The sequence below is a fragment of the Eurypyga helias genome, unplaced genomic scaffold (assembly GCF_000690775.1).
Source record: "Eurypyga helias isolate BGI_N326 unplaced genomic scaffold, ASM69077v1 scaffold28588, whole genome shotgun sequence".
NCBI classification, from domain to species: Eukaryota; Metazoa; Chordata; class Aves; order Eurypygiformes; family Eurypygidae; genus Eurypyga; species Eurypyga helias.
The window spans coordinates 11,784-21,076 of NW_010266722.1; positions in this window are offsets into that span (position 1 = coordinate 11,784).

Genomic DNA, 9,293 nt, shown 5'->3' on the forward strand with positions numbered 1-9,293 from the left:
CAGCCGCTCCTCACAGGACTTGTGCTCCAGACCCTTCATCAGCAACTTTACCCTTCTCTGGACATGCTCCAGCACCTCAATGTCTTTTTTGTAGTGAGGGACCCAAAACTGAACACAGTACTTGAGGTGCAGCCTGACCAGTGCTGAGTACAGGAGGACAATCACTTCCCTGCTCCTGCTGGCCGCACTATTTCTGATGCAGGCCAGGATGCCGTTGGCCTTCTTGGCTGCCTGGGCACTCTGCTGGCTTGTGTTCACCAGCTGTCAACCAACACCCCCAGGTCCTTTTCTGCTGGGCAGCTTTCCAGCCCCTCATCCCCAAGCCTGTAGTGTTGCTTGGTGGTGTTGTGACCCAAGTGTAGGACCCAGCGCTTGGCCTTATTGAACATTATACAGTTGGTCTTGGCCCATTGATCCAGCTTGTCCAGGTCCCTCTGTAGAGCCTTCCAGATCCCTCTCTAGAGCCTTCTCTATATCATCTGTGTCAGCAATTAACACTTAATGTTTTTCTGTGATGTTCCCATTCCTCACAATGGCCATGCTGCATCCTCTAGGGCTCTCTATCTGGCTTCAGATTGTTTTTTTAAGGTACAGATGAAAAAGATCCAATATTACACTCTCTCAGACTGTAAACAATTTGGCATAATCCAACAACTGCTCTTGTACCCATGTGAATCCTGATCGAAAACCTGATGAGATAGAAGTTCCTGCTGTTTTGCTTCAAGTGATCAAGGTCTTCAGGTAAGGCCACTGGGAGAACAATGAAAGGGCTGGTGATTTTAGATGTCTTACACTGGGAGCTTCCCATTTCAGGTCCCGGTGCAGCCTCGCTCCAAGAGGTTATGCGCTGAGAAGGCGCTCAGCAGCAGTGCAGGTGCAGCTGGTAGTACCTGCTCTGCTCTCACCCAGGCACTCCACAAATGTGGTGCCGCTGTGGTACTTAACTCCAAGGTCTCTTGGCTGGCCCTGTGTTTATGGTTTCCCAACACGACTGTGAATTGGAAACCTTTAGTCAGTTGCTTTTTCTTTCAAGAGGAAATAAATTCCATTTAGAAAACACTGTTTTACTTTTTGGTTTTAGTCTTTTTTTGGAAGGTACAAATTCTCTCCTTAGGAAAGCAGACTACAAACAGCTCATGCCCTGTGCTCTAATACAGCGATTGGCGAGAAAAATAGGGGAATATGGAAGAGTCTGCAAGCCTTTGGCATATGCAATCCCATTTTGTCTCGGATACCATTTATTCTGCTTTTACCTTGTCTTTTTCAGTGAAGTTTCTTTGACTGTTTTGAACCATCTTTTACTTCTTCTTCTCCAGGGTTGGATTTCCACTCCATGCTTTATCCATCACTGCCTGATCTGATCCCATTTCTTGGAATGCCCTATGCTGTTTTTATGTGTCAGTGCCTCAGGTAGAAATGGGAGATTGTGGACAAAGTTTTGAGGGCTCCAGTTGGTCCTTGGGAATGTAGTTCTCCCTTGCTCCTGTCTTTAACTTACCAGAGGCATGTGAGCCTTTGGTAATTTAAAGAGTTGCTGTGAGAGTGCAGAGCAGTATCTGTCTCATCCTGAGAAAGGTGTGTGTTCTGTGCTGAGATGTGGCTATGAAGAGCTGTGGTGAGTGATGGAGAGTGCCAGCACTTGGCTGCTACTAGGGTATTTTCAGTAAAGACCCATTATTCCCAGGAACTGAGCTTTAGCTGAGTCTGAGTTGGTAATTGCACTACAAGATTCAGTAATTACACAGGACTTTAAACCCTTCTGGGGCTGGCTCTTGCAATCAGGATGGCTTTTGTGTTGGAAACAGACTAGGGCCAAACCCAGGGCTTCCCCTGCAGGGATGTGACAAACAGGGCTGTGTCCTTCAGACACAACAGAAATGTGGAGCCAGCCAAAGTACCAAATCAGTTGGTGAAACAACCTCTGCTTTGTCTTTCCTGGGCAGCCCTGTTACTGCCTGAAGAGGCAATGCCCTGAGCTGGAAGTATCGAGAGGTTGTGGGGGCAATATGAGGGGCAGGAAGGTTTCATATGTGCTTGCTCTGTTCCTATGCTCTTCCCTGGGCATTTGCTGTGGGCAGTGCCAGAGATGGACATGACCCAGTGTCACCATTCTTGGACTCATTCTCCTGTGGCTCCTCCATAACTTAGAGCAGGAATAGTGAAAACTGAGGCGTTTAGGTGGTTCCTCTTTCAGTCAAGTCCAAAGTTATCATTGTGACTAATCACCCTGATGTATGTTGTAGGTTATAATCTCAAGAGCTTGCAAAAGGTACAAACCCACCACCTCTTTCTGCAAAGATTTGCAGTGTTTGTCAACAATCCAGACTGAATCTTCACTCTTGTCCTCTGCTCGCACAGTGCATTTCCGCAGCCACTGGAAGAGCATCCTCCTGTTGGAAATCATTGCTAATCCTGCCTCTCCCACAGGCAGTGAGCAATGGGCCTCAGGCAGGAAGTCAAAGAACCAAAAGAAAATACTCTCCCCAAAGGAAAAATGTCACATCTTCATTGATTTCAACTGGGTGATGGCAGTTCATAATCACACGCAGACCTGTCTGTAGTGACTGATCCTGGTGCTGACCAATAGCACAGAATTACGCAGGCCACAGAAATTCTCTGCCTGTGCTTCCTTTTCTGTAAATTAAGCTTACAGGTACCCATCTCACAGGTGACAGTGTGGAGAATAGTGAATCGCGGTGTTTGGAAAGCACTCTTAAGACATAGAGCACTAAGTCTCAAATAATAATGAATTTCTCAAAAATCTGAAAGGAAACAAATAATTCAAGTATGCATCGTGAAGTCAGCATTGCACTGTGCTAGAGTATGAACGACTCTCTGACGGAAAGGAGATCTAGTGTACGCATTTGCTGTCTCAGGGGAGGCAGGGGACCTAGTCTCAGTGTGAGTTGTGTTTTAAAAAGTGGATGAGATTTAGTCAAGGATGGCACAGCGCCCTGCTACATCTGCCTCCTTTCATCTCCGCCTGGGGTACCATGAAAGCTTAGGTTCAGGTAAAATAACTGACCTCGCCATGGATTCAAACATCTAAATTAGGAGCCTTGACAGCTTTGTTTCTGTCTAGTTTGAATGGAAGACAGCTTTTCAACTAAAAAACCAAGTTGTCTTAGCAGTATGGGTGAAAAGGTGGAGGAAAAGAAGGAAGAGCTGGAGGGTTGCAGGGGGAGCGTCACAGAGGACAGGGTGAGCAAGTGGATGAAGAAGTAAAGACACTGAAGGAAGCGTCTTCCTTGGCATTTTGATACAGATAACATCAAAAAGACCACAGGCATTCGTCCAGCACCTAACAATGCGCATCCTGGCCAGTCAGCGGACAGGGGAAGGGCAGGTGCCGAGTGCTGGTGTTTCTGAAGCACACCATCACTGAACAACAATGATGCGTGCAGCGTGCCCGCGTGGGGCTCTGATAAGCTGCTCCTGGCTGCTAGCCATGACCACAGAGAAATAACGGTACAGTTCTGGATCAGGGATTGACCCACATTCCTCCTTGCAGGATAGCTAGGACAAATGCTCTTCAGATAAATGCATGGAAGCCATTATTTTCCGAGGACAATGAAGACCTTGTTATCTATGCAAGCATATTGATGAAAGCCACGTTCACTTGCTGCTTCAGTTTCAGGGAGGAGGGAAAAGGGTATGACGGGTGATGTGAAACCTTTTCCAGTCGTTGGGCAACATGTTGGGACAGTTGCCACTGAACATTTTAAGTCTGACAAGAAGTGATCAAGAGCCTTATTTGGCTCCCGTAGCTCTCTGCCTTCACATCTGAGCACTGGCTTGGGCAATTTATGTTAGCAGGGTATTCATTCTCCGCGTGGGGTCTCTACAGACATTTGTGACCAGCAGGCACCATTTCACAGCTGAAGAAATGAATGCACACAGAAAAGGTGAAAGAACACTTCCTCAAGTCACGTGAAGAGTTGCCGAGCAGGCTAGGAGAAGATCTCAAACCTGAAGCCAAGTTCATTGTTAGCTAACAACTATTACCTCCTTAAAAAATTTACCCCCTGAGGGTTTATAAATATACTTGAGTATTGATACCACAGTAGTAATAGCATGTTAGTGCAGGATGATCCCTTCTCTTTTGGAAGGGATGGAAGGGGAGAGGTGTAGATGTAGGAGAGTTATCTTCCCTGTGGTATGGATTTTCTAATAGCAAAGAAGACAATCTCTTTCATTTGAGAGTTCATGGTACGGTTACTTACAGATTCTATCTCAGTGTCAGCAGATATATCATCCTCAACAGCTGTGAAATCTCATTTGGATTTAACCTCGGATCTCACTGCCAGCAGGAGGTGAGGACTGGGGACATTGCAGCAGGCCAACTGCTCTTACTTGAAGTCCTGCTCAAGAAACATTTATACTTGTCTTTCCTAAGGCTGCAGCTGCTGTTTACAAGGCAGGCAGGCCTTCTGACAGGAACCAGTGTGAGGAAACGAGCTTTGAGCCAGCTCTGTTTAACGCAGAGTTAATGGTGTGCTTTTAAGCCACTGAGACACAAGAAATTTGGTATTAGTTGTTCCTTAGGATAGCTTTTGCTTGCTCCTTCTGATAACAACACTGAGAAAGTAGTACCCTTATTTTGCAAGCGTGTATTTACTAACAGAGGCTACACTGCGTGTGGCACATCAGCGCAACTTAAGCACAGTTACGTGTTACAGAAAGAAATTACAAAGGGAAATCTTCTCTGAAGAAAACTGTTTACACGTGCCCGAATCCCCCTGGATTACATTACCACAGAAGGAATTGTGCTTAACCGTAAAACTACCCTGGATATTAACTGGTTTGGACTGTAGCTTTTTTAAGAAGCAGAAGGAATGCCAAAAAATGGACGGGCCAGGGCCTTCACTGGTGTGCATTCATGTGATTTCCTGAGCTTTCAGTGGCCTCTGGGCTTCTGACGGAGATGATACATCCTTAGAAGCATAGGTGTTTGGTCTGGCCCTCTTAAGAAGAGTAAAGCAACAGTAAAGGGACATTTTTAAAACTTGTTGGCTATAACTAGAGGCATTTTACATGCTCACAGTATTCTTAGGACATGGTGCCTCACACAAGAAAAATGTGTTTTCTAGATGGTCAGCATTGATGCAGAAGCAAATCTTCCTCATTTTTTTGGTGGGTTTTCCTTCTCTGTCTCCCTCTTGCAGAGTCTGCTGTGGTCCTTGAAGTCTGCCCAGACCCCAGCAGGCCCAGTCTCCTATAGTACACAGATTAAACTTAAGATGCTCTCGTACCATGTGAGGATATACGCTGTCTTACATCCTGTTACGAGGAGATGAAGAGGTAGCTTCAACTTTGGAGGAGGGGAAACCCCAGCTTCATTAAGGCAACACCTTAATGACATTTTACACTAAATAAGTGAGATTATTGTGACCAGGCTAGCCCAGCCCTGGCTGCCTCCCTGCCTTCCCCCACAATAGATGCTCTGTTGACATTACATCCCCGAGGACCAGTGCGGAGGTAGTGTGTTTGCCATCCCTGAATGTTGCAGTCTTCTAAGAATGTAGTCTTATTTAGACTTTCTCTGTCACTGTCCTGGCTACACTTCCGTGAGGTCATCCACAAAGCGTGTGCTGTACAGGATGTAGACCATGCATAGCACTGCAGGTAGCTGAGCGTACCTCTGCTAGTGGGAGATGAGCCTCTTTCTGAATTGCTTCTTGTTTATGGCAGACTGAGACTGACTCACTCACCGCTTTGTGAGGGTGAAGATTTTGATTAATCCCTCTAGATTCAGGGGCAGCAGGACCACCCCTAAGACACAAAGAGTCTCTGCAGCAGACGTACACAATCTGCCTTACTAACCTTAAAGGTGCCTTGTCCTGTTTCCCTTCAGGACGAATTCCAAGTTGCTGTTTGGCTTTTGAACATAACTATGCACCAAAGGTGAGAGACTCCATTATCCCTGGAGATGGGGGAGAACATGATGTCCTGGTATGGGACAGGGAAAGTGAGTTTCTTTTTTTAATCCTGTAAGCTCTGTCAGCAATCCTGCCTCTGATGTGTGTATGCGTGTGCGTGCTTTTATTTCTACATGAACACAGATTGCTCTAATTAGGAGGGAAGATTCTTGTATTTTTATATGCTAAGCCATTTCATTAATTACTTTAATAAAATGACAGACAGATGAACTCTGAAATTCACTGCCATCTGCTCCAGTACGATCCAGTATCATTGATAGAAAGGTGTCTGCCTTCAGACAAAACTTAGTGCTTAGGGTAACCGCTCCACCGAGTAAGTAGGTGTGGCATTTGGGTGTCTAGATCCTCGTGAACATCTGTAACTGTTCCTGGTTTAGAGCTCTGGGTTTGATCCATGTGACTCTATCAGCCTTTTTATTATCTGCCAAGAACAGATGTATGCGTACATGTGCAAAAAAAGACCATATTGCTGTGGCTGGGGGTGTGACCCTGGCGTAGATATTACACATGTTTACTGGGTAGTGCACTCTTCGGCATAAAAACTCTCCCTGCCTGCCCAGGGAGAAGACAGTCCTGTGGCTCATGTTGAGGTGGTTTATGGTATTAGGAGGGTGACACACACAGGATGCTCGCTCTCTTTTTCCCTTCTCTCATTGGCAATGTGTATGTGTTCTCTCTTTGTGTAGCTTCTCGATCTGAAATAAAAATCACCCTGAATAGAATTCACGTTTCCATCTCTGTTTGGAGAAGACCTAGCCTTTTTAGCTGGATCAACCTTGCCTAAGCAGCTCGTAAGCTCTCTGCGCCTCCTTTGGAAATGCCCCTGGATAAGAATTGTGTAACTTGGTGTTCCGGTCCGCTTTCCCAGAGCGTGCCCTTTGCTGGCACGCTGGCAGTGCTGGTCATCAGCGTACCACTCCGCTGGGCAAGCCTACGCAGGTAGCACTTCTCCAAGCCCTCTGCCCTGGTACTCAGCTCCAAAGGGGCTTTGGGAGAGCCCAGATTAGTAGGTCCATTTTATTGATGTGTGCCATAGTGGAGTACAAGGGCTGACAGACAGATCTGCTGCCTGTTCTGCCAAGCAGACTGTATTTCCCGGAGGAGCATTGAGGAGTGGGAGAAATCATCCAGCAAATCCTTTGCAGGAGGCAACCGGACTGGTCAGGTCCAGGGTAATTTTGCATTTGACACACGCAGCCAGGCTGAGCAAGTGTGCTGGTTCCAGAATCGAGGGCCTGGGTTTGCTATCAAAGTGGTTCTGATACAGCTTTTCAGTTTCCAGTTCATACATCACCGTAGGGTAGATTTTATCCTGAGATGCACAATGCAGAGTACTGCAAATCCCCCCAAAAAATCTACTGCATAATTGTAGTTATGTTTCAAGCGTTAAATTCTGGTTCCAGAACTAATAAACAAGAGTGCAAAATTTGCAAGAATTCCAAGCACTGGAAGACAGAAACATAATTAGAAGGACCTGCCTGCGTATGACTTACAAACTGTGACTGGTATTGTGTCTTGGTATGTGAATTTTACAAAACCATCGATGTGGTGATTTCCAAAAAGCTCCTCTGACCCCACGGTTCTGTGTTTGTCTTCTTGCTTCCTCAGCTGAAACCCTGAGGAGATAGCTGGAGGAACGCTAGGCCAGTGAGCTAATAGAGGAGCCCTCTTGGCACCTTTTCCCCCAGCCGTTCAAGTGTCAGCCTTGGATAGAGACGGCTGCTGCCTAAAACAAGCAGGTTTTCTGCAGCCTTCGGAGGTGAGTGGTGGTTGTCAGGCCTATAGTGCCACACCGTCTGAAACACGTGAGCCTTTATGAGATCTATAGGAAAAGGTGGAATGATTGCTTGTCTGTAATGAGAACTGAGTCCCTGCTAACTCAAGCCAGACATTATTAGAGCTTGCTAGGCATTATTGTAGGTAAATAGATAGAGTTTCTTACAATATTTCAACAAAGAGATAAAAGTTGGAAGAAGTTCTACCTAAATTCCAATTACTTTACTCTGTTTTTTTACCATCACCTACCAATCTGGCCACATACTTTCTACTCTTTTAATAATTTTATCTTTTTTTTTTTAAGAGGTAGAGGGTTTTAGGGAAAATGCTCCCCACTCTTCCTTCTAAAATGCAGGTGACACACATTAGTTTAGTGAAGAAAAGCATTCAAAAATAAATTTCTAACAAAAGCCGCTGCTATTGTTGTGACTTAATATTTGCAGAAGAAATCCAATTATGACCAAGGAATACATTAGTCCTTTTTTTTTTTTTTTAATCCCCAGTTTGTCTGATAAAGGTAGATATAATTATAGGGAAGTGCCTTGCGAGTTAGTTAAACAGAAGACAACACCATTTTGTTCTGCTGTGAAATGAATGGTTTGGGTTGAAGAGGTGGTGTGGCACAGCTGTGCTAACACATCATCTCCCAAATATATAGGTTGATGTTAGCTTGCTGAGAATCCAATCTCTGCTGTCTTCCAGTTACGAGCATTCAAGCGGACGTGGAATTGCATTCTACCTCTCGGGAGTCTCGTGAGCTGTGAGGTGCAGGAGGATAGCTTGGTGAGCGTACAGCTAACTCACTGTCCTTGCAAGTTCCTGCATCTTGGGTGTCAGAGCCGAGCCATCACGCTACGGAAGATACCTGTGGTTTTAGACCGGGCACGTAGGGGAGCAGCTGGAATTTATTTCCACATTTTGAAAGTTATCCTCATGATTGCAGGGGTTGGCTTTGTCAAAAGAGATGCCAGGGACCAAGTGAATGACAAACCGCCTCTGGAACCTTGGGCCAGAGATTCAACACAAAGACACTCCACAGGCTTGGGTAACAGGACTTCATCCTCTCCGTGGGATGGTGATCAGCAATGTGATGTAAATTACTGTAATTACTGTGTCACCAAAACATGCAGACCATCAGGCAGATCTGGAATCGATCCATCGTGGTGTGCTAGAGTATAATTAGATGGTGATGCCTACAGCCACTAGAGTTTGAGGGAGGCCTACAACCATTCACAACTCAAATCTCACACACCGAGTAGGTTCCAACCAACGGCAGGTTCCAACCAACAGCAGCCAAATCGTGAAGATGAAGCTTCCCTGGTACTGCATCGTTAATTGGCATGAGTAATTTGACTCACTGGTCATCCTGAAGGCACCAGGCCTTGTCCTTATGACAGTACCATTCTTGGTGAAGTAGGAAACCAGTGTGGCCAAACTCAGTACAGATCTCACAGAAGGCGACTACAGTATTTACATTTTAAGCTGATTTTACCCACTTGTTCTCTTACAGATTTCGTTCACTCATGCTCACAAGCAACGAGACATGGTTGTTGAAGGGGTCTGACCCCAATCACTTGC